The sequence below is a fragment of the Notolabrus celidotus genome, chromosome 10 (genome assembly GCF_009762535.1).
Source record: "Notolabrus celidotus isolate fNotCel1 chromosome 10, fNotCel1.pri, whole genome shotgun sequence".
NCBI lineage: Eukaryota > Metazoa > Chordata > Actinopteri > Labriformes > Labridae > Notolabrus > Notolabrus celidotus.
This window is the reverse complement of record NC_048281.1, coordinates 28406488-28420084: the sequence shown is the minus strand read 5'-3', so window position 1 is coordinate 28420084 and position 13597 is coordinate 28406488. Positions and strand designations below refer to the sequence as shown.

General features: G+C 42.0%; 1 non-coding gene across 1 annotated transcript; it reads left to right on the top strand.

Annotated features, from left to right (window-relative positions):
* The first annotated feature begins 11539 nt into the window (after positions 1-11539).
* LOC117820834 lies at positions 11540-11730 on the top strand. Its single transcript, XR_004632854.1, has one exon. It is a non-coding gene; the product is annotated as a U2 spliceosomal RNA (small nuclear RNA).
* Positions 11731-13597: the final 1867 nt, after the last annotated feature.

Below are 13597 nucleotides of genomic sequence, written 5' to 3'. Positions count from 1 at the left end.
GGCGGACGCTACAATACATATACATTTTCTGTAGGACTTACTAAATGCCATTAATTCTGTTGCTTGTCAGAGCCCCCGTGGTGAGAGCTTTTTAGACTCTGATCCGGACTACAGTCCTGAGCAAAGCACCTCATCGGGTCAGAGGGGACAGGCCCGAGGTCGAGTGAGAGGGGCAGTAAATAGAGGCAGGAGAAGCAGAGTCAGGGGACGGAGAGTGCACACCAGGGAAATTCTGCCTCGCAGGAGGCGGGCAGAACGGCAGGACGGGATTTGATTGGTTTAAAATTTTGGACCCCAAAAACGGGGATTGGTTGGTGTTTTCCCAGGTTGTACATAGCAGCTTTTTTTTGCTTTTTTTGAAGAACACATTATGTATTGATTGCCATCAGGACATAAAGATCATTTAAACCAGTATAATAAAAAGTGTATCTAAATCTGATTACCAACCCCAGCTCCCCACAACTGGGTTTTGGTGGGGGTTGATCGAAAGATTCAGGAAGAGTGGAGGGAAACCGCAGAAACAGTGAGGGAGGTTGAACAACATGCGGCCTAATAGAAATAACATTAAGTGCTTTCTATCATGCTCTAAGCAACATCTTCAAGTTCACATCAAGACTTTGATCGGTCCAGCCTTCATACTGTAACTGGAGTCCAATTTCATGTCCTTGTTGTATCACAGGGTCAAGGTGCAACAAAAGCCAGTGTATGTGTGTGTGTTGTAGACCTTGCTTGAGCAGTCTAGCGTTAAGGAGGTGTGTGTCTATCTCTGTGCGAAATGGGTTTTCCATTGCTGATCTTCTCATGCTCAATTACCCAAACTCTCCCGAGGCTCAGGGAAGGTAAACACACATCGGCTGGGCCTGATTTATTTCACTGTCCCACAGCAGCCAGGAATTAAGACATGCGTGCTCTTTCACACTCACTTAAACACACATTCACTGCTCTGAAATATATGGATAATATTGACGCAGTAGTCCCCTTACACAGACACTTATGATCCTGATCCTTGCTTTGTCATTTGCAGAACTTTACACGGAGAAAACATCTTCAGTAGCCGATGAAAAAAGACATTAAACCGCTCAGATCAAACAGTTCATTAACATCTGACAGTAATGCTTACAATGCTTGCAAAGCTAACTTATGAAAGTCCTAATGAATTGACAGATGAGAGAGCGCTGGTGCCTTTGTTACCATGCCAAGGCCCTTAGTCTAAATCTTCTGCCGTCCCTGCCCTCCTTTCTTCCTTCCTTCCTTCCTTCCTCTCTGCTCCCTCCTTTCTTTCATTTTTTACCCAACAGGTATGTATTTGCACCTTACCATCTTTTGCTTGTCATGCATGGTGTATGTATTGATTCCTATGTCTCGATAGTCAATTGGGAGCATGACCCCATTAGACCCCTATTAGATCCCATCTAAAGTCAGTCTTGGAAGCAGCAGAGTGTCCTTGTCGAAACGTGTTAGTGCTGATTTCATGGTTAAAGCAACAGAGGCTTGTAATGGGAGAGATAACATTGGCTTGTTGGTCAAACACCCTTGGGTGGGTGGACTTCAGTGTTTTGATGCCTTTGGGCCTAACCTTTACTTTCAGGATTTTCTGTTGCAGTTTGTCTTTAAAATATGAAGGAGGGATTCCCTAAGAATGGATTGCGGCCGCTTATAGCACCATGTAGCGTGCATCGTTTGCCTCTGCTATCTGGTTTGACTCATGATCTGATTCACAAAGCAAACTGAACAAATTACATTCAAGCCCAAAAACACCCACAAAGTTCTGCAGCTTTGTGCAGTTTGCTCCTGTTTTTTATTTTGTATCTTTTATTTTTTTAATATTTTTTGGCCTTTTTGCCTTCATTTAATAGGACAGTGAAGAGAGACAGGAAAATGTGGGGAGTAGAGAGCGGGGGAAGACATGCGGGAAATGGTCCACAAGCCGGGAATCGAACAGGCAACCCCTGCGATGAGGACTATAGCCTCTGTATGTGGGGCGCTTAGACAGCTAGGCCACCAGCGCCCCAGTTTACTCCTGTTTTGTGTTTTCTTGTTACTGAAATGACCTGTTAGTATCTTTACGCTCTGCTGCACTGTGCACTCTCATCCTGACGGCACTAAATGATATCTGCATACATGATTAACAGAATGGACAGTTAGCTCTTGAATCCATTTATGACAGATGTTTATTTTGACATATATATTTGGGATTGTATGGCTTTATTTAGAGGATGGGACAGTGAATAAGGCAGGAAACTGGGAGAGAGAGTAAGGGATGACGTGGCAAAGGGCCACAGGTTGGAACCCCAACGGCCCACGGCGAGGACCAGTCTCAGCACATGGGGCGCACGACTTAACCACTAGGCCAAACCGGCGCCGCAATTCTTGACAGATGTGACACAGATTCTACATTTTATATCCAGCTTACTTCCTGGAAAAAAAATCATTGTGCTGTATGTGAAATGACAAAGCTTGTGTGTGCTGAAATTGAGCCACAGACAGCCTGATTTAATCCCTAATTATTATAAAACAGTCATCTCAAAGTGATATAAGCAGACTTGTGCACAGATATATACAGTAGTTTTCTTGGTCATCCTGAGGTAGAATTGTCTTGACCACTGAATAGTCTGAGCGTGACAGCCACTATGAAATACTCCAGCCAATTTCCAACAACTGTCAATAAAGATGGGAAATTTTCACTAAAATTACTCTGGGCTGTTTGCACTAGTGTTTGTGATTTAGCTATTAGCTGGACAGCGCAATTTGTTGAGTGTTTAACCATTTACGCAGGACTTGTGCATCAGACCACATCTGTTCGGCTCATTTGAAGAGGTGTAGCGGGTGCAAAAGTCGTGCAATCCTTTTGTGAATCAGGCCCTACGTAACTTATCTTATGTAGTCTGCGGATGTTTGTAAAACCATTATTTCAAGTCCTGGACTTTTTCGTCACTTCAGTCCATGTTAACTTTTTACAGGAAGCTCCATTGCACTCCAAATAATTTGATGTTTGTTCATGTTCAACAGTTTTCATTGATTTTCAGACAATAAATAAAAAAACTCCATCTTACATGAACATACACTCCCATGTGTAACATAGACATATTATGTTTACAAAGACGGAGGGTAAACAAACAAACAAACAAACAAAGGGTGTACTCAGACTTCAGCCTCTTTGAGTAGGGTAGCAACATCATTTTAGCCAGGGAAAGTGAAACAAATTCGAGGGACAAAACTCCAGTCTGTGTCTGATTGAAATGCCTCAACAGAACCTGTAAATGGAAACAAGATACCAGCGTCAGGTTATCTGTCTCTTTATTGGACCAGTCCTCCAAAATCTAAGTGATCCAGAACTGAGAGATATATTATGAACAAAGAGGCTGCTAGGACCTTTGTGCTGTGTGATAATAACACTAAGAGATGGATTATGGCAGAGGGGATTAGTGGGTCCAAGAGGAACTTAAAAATAATAGAAGGAAATAAAAAAGTGAAAGAAGTGTAAGATGATAAAAAAGGAAGAGCTTAAAGTAGGTGCAAACCATATTGTCCTCCCTGTCCATCCTCCTCCTCCCTTCCCACTTTCAAGCTGTCCTGTCGTCAGAGCATCGCTGCCTGCCAGACAGGCCTGTAACATCAATGTTAGGAAACGTTCCTTTCTCTGGTGTAAGGCTGCAATGACAACGTCTGCCATGTTTCACTCTGATCTCTCCATCAGTGTGAATAAGTGTATCGCCTAGCTTCCTCACACTGTCACTCACTCCTCTGGGGAGGCAAGCACACACGGCTTCTTATTATCCCTGCCAAGATGGACGCCTTCAAATGGAAATTCTGCGAAATGTAAATGCACAGGATAACGCTCTCAAAACATGCATACATTGTTTATTATATATATTTCTGTGCATGTATGATTTATGCATACACACATTGCAGCCTGCAGGGATACAAATGGACACATGCAGATGTAAAGTTCTAATAAAAACTGGAGTGAATGTGTGTATTTTACAGATCAGTGGGTTAAGCTTGAAAAAAAAAACCGACAGATGTGACAGATAAGGCCAGAGTCCTGCATGTGTGTTTGTTCATTTATTTTCTTTGAGTGTGTGCAACTAGTTTTCAGTGGCTGTGTTTTTGTGCGTGTGCACGAGTGTGTGAGCTGACCTGTAGTGCAGCTGTGCAGCACAAGCTGACTACCTTTGTTAGATCCCGCTGTCTGTCGTGTCACATCAAAACACCTCATTATCTCCTCCTCTGTCATTGGAATTCAGACTGTTCTTTTTTTACTATTAACCTGCTCAATATGCTCCCTCTCTCTCTCTCTCCCTCTGTTTCTTTCTATCTCTGACTCACTCTGTTTGTCTCTCTCTCTTCCTCACTCTGCCCACTCTGTCATCAGCTGCTGAGACAGTGTTGGGTAACAACTTCCTCCTTCTCGTTTGAAACCGTTATTTAAATTACAGATGTCTCGTCCAGCGGAGGACAGGAGAAGAAAGCGGTGCTCTGGAGCTTGCTTAATCTTTTCATAATCTGTCAGGTGGAGACGACTTCTGCAGTTAATAATCTTCATCACCCCTTTAGCTGTGTTTCAGGCAATGGCAGAACATATATCTTTGAAAAAGAGGAAAATATCTGGGTTCCATTTTTTATTTTATAGCTTTTTGTGAGGGGTTCAGCTTTATCTATGCATCAACGCTAAATAGAGATGTGATACAAAAATCTGTGATGTGTTTCTCTGAGCATGGACATACAAGAAATTCATGGTGCTTGCATAGATATTCTGATGAATTAGAAATAATTAACAATTCTGTTTTTCCAATAGTAATAAATAAAAAGCAGAGGGATTTCTCATGAGTGAACTTCTCTTGACAAGAACCCAAATGACTCCCATTTATCTGCTGCTGGAGGCAATCTCTCTAATCATTCATTTTGATTTACAGATGGTGATATGTTGAATCTGGACGTTGCATTTTTTTTTAACTAAACTTGTCCGCAGAGGCTCACTGTACTGCAGGCTGCTGTAACTGTAGTGGAGGCCTCTTAATTACAGTACAAGTCGAACAGGAAATCAAAATTACTTGAAACAGGAAATTCATATTACTGTGTGAGCCTGGCTGTGTCAGCAGTGATCACTCTCTCCTCATTAGTGTGTTATTTCACCTCATAGAAACACACACACACTGCACCTGTAGACTGTGGGGGCCAGGTGTCCACAGAATGGATCACTCTTTGTATGCCCCATTACAAGTAACAGATGTGGAAGGCCATGCAGGAGGGACTTCCTGTGCAAGGATGTGTGGGCGTTACTTCAGAATTCACCTACTCTGTCTTACCTCTGTGCTACTCGTGAATATGATCATACATGATTGACTGTACTGTAATTATTGACATAACTTCTGTGTTAAAGGAAGTATTTACAAAGCAGTAAACTACAGTGTTGAAAAGTGGAGCGCCAAGAACTGCAGTTCCTCAAAAGGCCACTTGAGGCTGGCTCCAAAAGTGAGCCAATCCCAATCAACCCTAATGTTAAAATGAACAACTTTACTACAGTTAAACTTGTTAAGAGTCTGACAGAAAATTATTGGGGGGACATTTTCTGTAACTAACTAATCTAAATTATATAAAGGCTTAAAGTTGAGCATGATTACAGCATGATTATTATGCTTGCTATTGGCTGGGTGCCACCTCAGCTGAGTCCAATCACTGATCTTAACTTTTCAGCCATGTTTGTGTTGTTAGTAGGGGTGAGCCCGACTAAGGATTTGCTTAGTCAAATCTGATTCGTCAGATTTTGCCCATAGTCGACGAATAGTCGAATGTTTGTTGTTTTTCCTTATTGACCCAAAGTCTGCATGATGGTGACCGCATGACAATATTATGCATAACCCTTTACAATTAAGAGACTCATAGCTTAAAGTAAAAGGGACAACAGAATATTATGAGCATAAAACTTAGATTTTTTAAATCTATATTGCAAAAACAACGAGGTGATGAAGGATAGAAAACTCAAATAAGGCCACCATCTGTTAAACATGGAACAACGCGCCACTATAGAGAAAGGAATCAGGAGATATTTAAACAGTGTTCACACAGCGGAGAGCAGCACTGCGGAGAGTAGTTTGTCCAACTTAAGGCTAAACATCTGTATAATGTTCAAAATCAAACCTGAACCAGCTTAAGGGTTTTTAAATCTCTTAACAGTACCTTTTAAAACAGTCATTCATCGCGTCTTTGTCCGCTTGAGTCTTTTTCAAATTGTACGTGAGGAAAACCATCGTGTTTACGGGCAGAAGTGCGCTCCTTACTTTGTTGACTGTAAATCCTGTCTTTGAGAATATCCTCTCTGATGGTGTGGAGGTGGATGGGATGCTGTGGATTGTTTTTGAGGCTTCCGACAGCTTTGGGTATTCCTGCTTGTTCTTTTGGCCCCGTACAGTTTTTGTGTGGTCCGGTAATCCTTGATCTCACAGCCCTCTTCATGAAGCTGCTCCTCATCTTCATCACTATTTTTAGGATCAACTGAAGTTTTATTTCCTGACATTTTGAGCTGCTATGAAGATTTAAAGACCAGCTGAGGTACGTCTGCTCCACAGGTCCCGCTAAATGGTCTACCTTTAATTACCAGGGGAGATTTAATTACCACTTTAAGGAGATTTAACACTTCAAGAGCTGTTCTCAGAATTACATTGAATAAGTCTATACCTATATAAAATAGGCTAAATGAGACACTATTTTTACGGGAAACAGGAAAATAATGTAAATTAGACATTGAGCACCCCCATGGTTTGAATGGAATGATCCACGTTTCATATGCAAATATTCGACTATGAGATTGGCAGTCGACTAAGGCTCGTTAGAACGAATCGTCGAATATTCGACTATTTGGGGTCACCCCTAGTTGTTAGTGGCTTTTGTTGATCTCTTCTTGCAGATAACAAAATATAAAATGTCTTGCTGGGCAGTTTATTGTTCTATCAAGTTGCTCAAAAAGTTTGTGTGTCAGCCTTTTCAGTGAGAATATATGGCTTAGCAGGATCCATTGGAGATATGCAGGTTTAGTCAACTGAACAATTAAACATCAGCCTATAGTCTGCACCAGAATTACCCATCATTCAAAAAAACAATATTTTTGTTATTGTGGGCCCTCGATAGTGGTCACATATTGTGTTTAAGCTGTAGCATAGCCACCTGCCACAAGCCAGGGCTGCAGCTCTTGTTAATATCTGTTGGCATAAAGCTATATTGCTCTACAATCCATATGTAAACAAGTCCAGGTGACAGGTCTAGAGGTTTGGCAGTATTTTGAGCTAGAAAGCAGAGTTAAGGTTGTTTGTAGGCTGTGTCTGGTTAAACTGGCAAAACCCCCAAACTAGCACAGGAATGTGGATGTTAAACTGCAAGGAGGACTGAAGGCTGGTAGTGCTAGCTCTGCAAATGTTAGCCACTCTGAACAAAACAATTTGAAACGTTTACTCGCCTACTGTGATCCTGTTTTGAACAAACTGCTCAGTTTTGACTGTTCTTTGAGTGTTTTTGTATCTTAGACTAATTGGCTAGGAATTTAAACTTTCATTTAAATGAATAGGAAATGAGTCGCTTTGTAACATCTCTAGTATTCGTGTCTGCATTCATATCTGGCTTGGTAGCTTGTTTTTTTTTGTGTCTGACCAATTTGTGGACTGTGTTGTGTATGAAAACCAGGATTTTTGTAGAATTTGCCCCCACCAAGAAGAAACTGGGCAGTAACGATAAGAAGAGGTTCTTTTAAAGCTAGGGTTGGTAGTCATGGAAAACTAGCATGAATTTGAATTTAGCTTGTCCTTTGGACTCCGTCTAAGCATTATCCAGTTGTACCGGTGACACCATATCAGGAGAAAAGCTATAATACATATAAAACATATACATTTCCTGTAGGACTTACTATATGTCATTCATTTTTTTGGGTTATCAGAGCCCCTGTGGTGAGAGATTTTTAGACTCTGATCCGGACTACAGTCCTGAGCAAAGCTACTCATTGGGTCAGAGGGGACAGGCCCGAGGTCGAGCAAGAGGGGCAATAAATAGAGTCAGGGGAAGCAGAGGCAGGGGGCGGGGAGAGCATGCCGGGGAGATGTACGCGCAGGAGGCGGGCAGAACAGCAGGACAGGATCTGATTGGTTTTATAAATTGGACCCTAAAGGCAGGGATTGGTTGGTGTTTTCCCAGGTTTACTCTGGCTTTATTTCGCTCTTTTTGAAGAACACATTGTGTATTGATTGCCATCGGGACATAAAGATCATTTTAACCAGTATAACAAAAAGTGTATCTAAATCTGATTACCAACCCCAGCTTTAAGTTGAACAAGTTTGTGTCATTCACCTGTTGTCTCCTACGGATGCCAGCAGCAAGCGTCCTCATCTGCTTTGTTCCACTATCTCTCTTGGCTTCATGCAGATAAATAAACATCGGCAATCAGCCACAAATGGGATTTTGTTCTGTATGGAACACTGTGGCTGAAAAGCTCATTGCTAGCTGCAGAATTAGCTACAAGTATTAACTGTATTGCTAATCTATCAGCACCACTCAGTTTTCCCGCAGTTTTCCTCTGGCTTCCGAAATCAAAGTTCCTGTGACAAAAATGAATAACTCAATGATCAAAAGGCAATTAACAAACCAATGGGTTGGCATCCTCCATTTTTCATATAGCTTGTGGATCTACATGTTTAATAGTTGATGCAGTAGATATGCTGATGCAGATAGACTTGGGTAATTGCTTGCTTTTACTCCCTGCGCACAACTTTTTTGATGCTGGCTGAAGGGTGACATGCTCTCCTCCTCCTCCTCTCTTTGCACGGAGGATGGAAGCTTTCTCCTCCCTTCTTCCCCGTATATGAAAGAGCAACGCGGTTCAGCACGTGGAAGGTGATAACCCTTTTGTTTAGTCTGAGCTCCATCACAGGCTCTGTCAAGCCCAACAGACGAGCAGACAGAGCCGTGACAGGCCCGCTAATCTGACAGCTCCTCCACATCACAAAGCAAAGAGCAGCCATCACATCAAAGTGGCGCGAGAGAGGCACGGGCGGTGAGAGATTGACGCCGCTCCTTTGCTCTGCCAACTCTGCTGGTATCTTCATAGAGCCCCTGACATGCTGCACACCAGGAACCTTCAGAGGACGTATCCAGGTGGCAAAGGGGGGAGGCCTGAGTTGAGGGACTCCCCTCTGGCTGAGCGGTGAGAATGGGTAACCTTCCTGGAAGATGAGTGTGTGATACACTCAGAGGACATGACAGGCTGCTTAAATGGATTTGTGTTTATGTGTTTGTGTTGTTGACGGGGGCTGTTTTGAAGGAGGGTGGGGGTCATACGGAAGGGTGGCTTTTCTCTATGTGTGGCTTTTGTTATGAAGGAAGACATTATGAGGATATTACAACGGTAGAACACTTATGATAAACCAAACAGCTGTTTCCCTCCAATGTTCGCAGGTTATCCTTCTTTTACTTAAGCTTTTGTCACACTTGCAAAGTTTTTTACAGTTACACCTTGAAGCTGCCCAGTTCACTGACAGTCTCATGTCTTGTTGCAGCTGTGTTGCTCCACTGTATGTCACAGCTGGAGGTTAGGGGTCTTTTTCTGGGGCAGCTGAGGGGATCAAACTGGGCAGCCTTCTTGTAAGGAGACCACCACCACCGCCTGAAGCATTTTTGAAGGCAGAATTTGTTGATAGAAGCCATTTAAATTGAAATGTAATTGACATTTTATTTCTTATTACGTATATCTTCATTAATTTCTGCATAACTCATAACAAAATAACTTCATATAGTATCTCAAACATGTTATTAAAGTTACTGTCTGTTTTTTTTCCGTCCAGAAAAAAACACGCTGCCTTATCACTTGTCACTCTGGCTAAAAATATAAGATAAGATATCTTTATTGTCATTGTTACAGTGTAACAGTGACATTTTTAAGGAGCAGTCCTCCAGATGCCTAAAAAATAAATAGTCTAAAGTAAAGTATTGAACTATAAGAAAATAAACAATAGAATTTAACTCATAACTCTAAAAATATACACAAATAAACTGTATAAAATGTACAATAGGATAAATTATAAAGCTATATAGAAACAGAAAAAAATAATATACATAACAGTTTAAAAAGAATAAACATTGACAGTAGAGTATATACAGTGTGCAGCAAATACAGTAATTGTCTTAAAGTGCCAGGTGCTGAAATATTGCACAGGTCCTTGGAGGGGGTGGGGTGATAGGGAGAGAGGGAAGGGGAGTGATGGCTGCTGAGAAGTCAGTTTGGGGGGAGGGGGGTGGGTGTGGGACAGAGAGGGAGGCAGGTGACCGCTATGAGTCCGGGGGGGGGGGGGGGGGTCATCATCATTGTGGGGGGCCAGAAAGTGTCTGTTGAGAGTTGAGTTGTGTCACAGCTCTGTGGTAGAAACTATTATTTAGTCTGGTTGGGCGGGCGTACATTGATCTGTAGCGCTTCCCAGATGGCAGGAGGGCAAAGTAAAAATGAAAATATCTAAACGTTATAACGTCACCTTTATGTAATCATGTCTTTAAAATCTACTTTCATAAAAACAGAACCCAAAGTTTAAAGCATTTTGGGAACTGATGCTTCCGTAAGAATAAGTATCAATTACATAAATATATTAATGGGAGGGTGGATAGTTTATTCATGACGTAAACTGCTTTTTTACAAGGTTAAGCTGTATTTAAACTAGAGTAGCTGCAGGGCTAATTTTGCTGTAGTGAAGTCACACTCTGTCTTTAGAGCGTGACAGCAGACAGAATCAGCAACTACTACCTGAACCTGAACCTGAACCTGAAGCTGAACCTGAAGCTGAACCTAGTCCAGCCAGCTGTGTGGATAAGTGAGAGTCTTGACTAACTGAGGACACACTTAGATGCAGTACATTTAGTATAGCATGCTGTGATCTGATCAATAAGTTAACAGCCTCGTCTTCCTCAACCTCTCCTGTCAATAATAAAATGTTATTTACCGTTCAGCTGAGCGTCCTTAGAGGTCTGAAGCACTTCATTTGTTATGTCTTGATTTTCAGCGTTTTCTTCTCCTTTTTTTCGATTTGTCTGTTTCTGCATTTGCATCCTTTATATATTTGCAGCATGTTTGCTGTTTATGCAGTTAAAACAATTGTCTTTTTATATCCACTTTTTCTTAATTTGCAGCATGTCTCCACTGTTGCATTTGTTTTGGACTTTAGCCTGTGTTAATAGATCTGCGTCATTTCTGAATTTGCAGCATGTTTCTCTACTTTTAAATCACCTCTTAAAACTCATTTTTACTCCTTGGCTTTTAATACAGCATGAGAGTTTGTGTTGGTCTCTGTTTGTCTTTTAATTTACTGTATATTAAATTTTACTATTATTTATTTCTACTGTTTGTATTTGTTGTGCAGCACATTGGTAACCTTGTTGTTTTTAAAATGTGCTATATAAATAAAATGGATTGGATTGTTTGCCATTGTAATTTATTCATTCATTTATCCATTAGTTTAATCAATCTATACCTTCCTTTAAAACCCAAACAATTGTTCACAGCTTCTTCTTATTCGCTTCTTGGCCTTTTGGCTAAGATCAAGTGTAGTATCTGTTCTTATCAGTTTAATATCTGATATGTTCCCTATAAGGGGACGAAATATTAAACAGATTTTTGAGACAGGGAGCTGAAGAAGGGGCTTGCTCCATTCACTCCACGCATTGACCCGGTATTGCAGTGCCGCCGGGAACGGTGCGACCCTCTCTAGGGGGCGGCAATAGTTCAGTCCATAGGGGCTTGGCTTGGCAGCTGGAGGGTCGTCGGTTTGAGTCCCAGCATGGACGAAGTTTGGCAAGTGGACTGGTGGCTGGAGAGGTGCTGGTTCACTTGCCTGGGCACTGTCGAGGTGCCCTTGAGCAAGGCACTCCCCAACTGCTCGGGGTTAATGGCAGCCTCCTCACTCTGACATCTCTCCCTAAGTGCATGTCCATAGCATGTTTGTGCATAACATTTTATGTATATACACCAAACTGCATGTAGCATGACCAAAAAAAATATAACACGAGTGGAAATATTGAATTTCCCCCCTGGGGATTAATAAAGTATCTATCTATCTATCTATCTATCTATCTATCTATCTATCTATCTATCTATCTATCTATCTATCTATCTATCTATCTATCTATCTATCTATCTATCTATCTATCTATCTATCTATCTATCTATCTATCTATCTATCTATCTATCTATCTATCTATCTATCTACCTACCTACCTACCTACCTACCTTCTCTCTCTCTCTCTCTCTCTTTTTCTTTCTTTCTTTCTTTCTTTCTTTCTTTCTTTCTTTCTTTCTTTCTTTCTTTCTTTCTTTCTTTCTTTCTTTCTTTCCTTCCTTCCTTCCTTCCTTCCTTCCTTCCTTCCTTCCTTCCTTCCTTCCTTCCTTCCTTCCTTCCTTCCTTCCTTCCTTCCTTCCTTCCTTCCTTCATTCCTTCCTTCCTTCCCTTCCTTCCCTTCCTTCCCTCCTTCCCTCCTTCCTTCCTTCTTTCCTTCATTCCTTCCTTCCTTCCCTTCCTTCCTTCCTCCCCTTCCTTCCTTCCAACTTGTGGTGTACTTACAGTAGGACTCTGAGACATGTCACAGAGCAGGGTCACACACAAGCTATGTGGGTCACATGTGATCTTCTTCATCCAGATGGTTAACCAGATGCAGAGCTGCCAGTCATCTGACAGCGCACACACCCTACCTGCATACAAAATTACGCACATTAAAACAGGGAGCAGTGTTTACAAAAGCAACATTAACCACAAAACTGTAATTCAGTGAAAACCACAGGCCAGAAGCAGCCTGGGATGTTAAAGAGTGCAAACACCTTGCATGCGGTTGGAAAAGCTTCTTCTCTGTAATGTTTAGTAATAGAGCTGCAGCATCTGTGAGTTTTGGGACTGCAGTGAGGTAATGGTCTTGTAGCGCTCCAAAGTGCCCTGAGTCCATCTAATAATGTAAAACAACACTAATTTGAGCGAGCCGCTTCATCTCTGCATGTTAATCAATAAACTCATTACCTGCGGTGCTTAGTGAAGGATTCCCTGATGCCTGCTCACTGATGTAGACGGAAAAAAAGAAAGAGAGAGGTGGGGGAGACGGAGAGGTGGAGAGAGAGGTTGATTATAATTACAGATTTTAGCAGCCTGTGCCTTAGCATAACCTGCTCATTACTGTAAGTGAGTGTGTGTAAGTGTGTGTGTGCGTGTGTCAGCCTCACACTTTCGACACAGGCCTATAGCCATGGTGCTCCCCAGCTTCCCCCTCCTGCTGCAGAACGCCAAGAACAGCCGACACAAGTGGCCCATTTAAAATATAAACACACCAAAACCTGTTATTTCAATTGACCTCCGTCACATCAAGCTGTCAATGATCTCAGCTCTGTACTCTTAGTCGTTTTCTCCTTCTTTTTCTCCAAGGCAGGCTGCATGGTAATGAACATTTGGTGGAGAAAAGGTGAGGCAGAGAAAGAGGGAAATGATATGCCAGGGCGTTTAGCCTAGCAGTGTTTCTGGTGGAGGTAAGACAGCCAGCAGCATTTATGGAAATGGACACAGCTGAGGGAGCCTCTGTGGCTGCTGCTGCT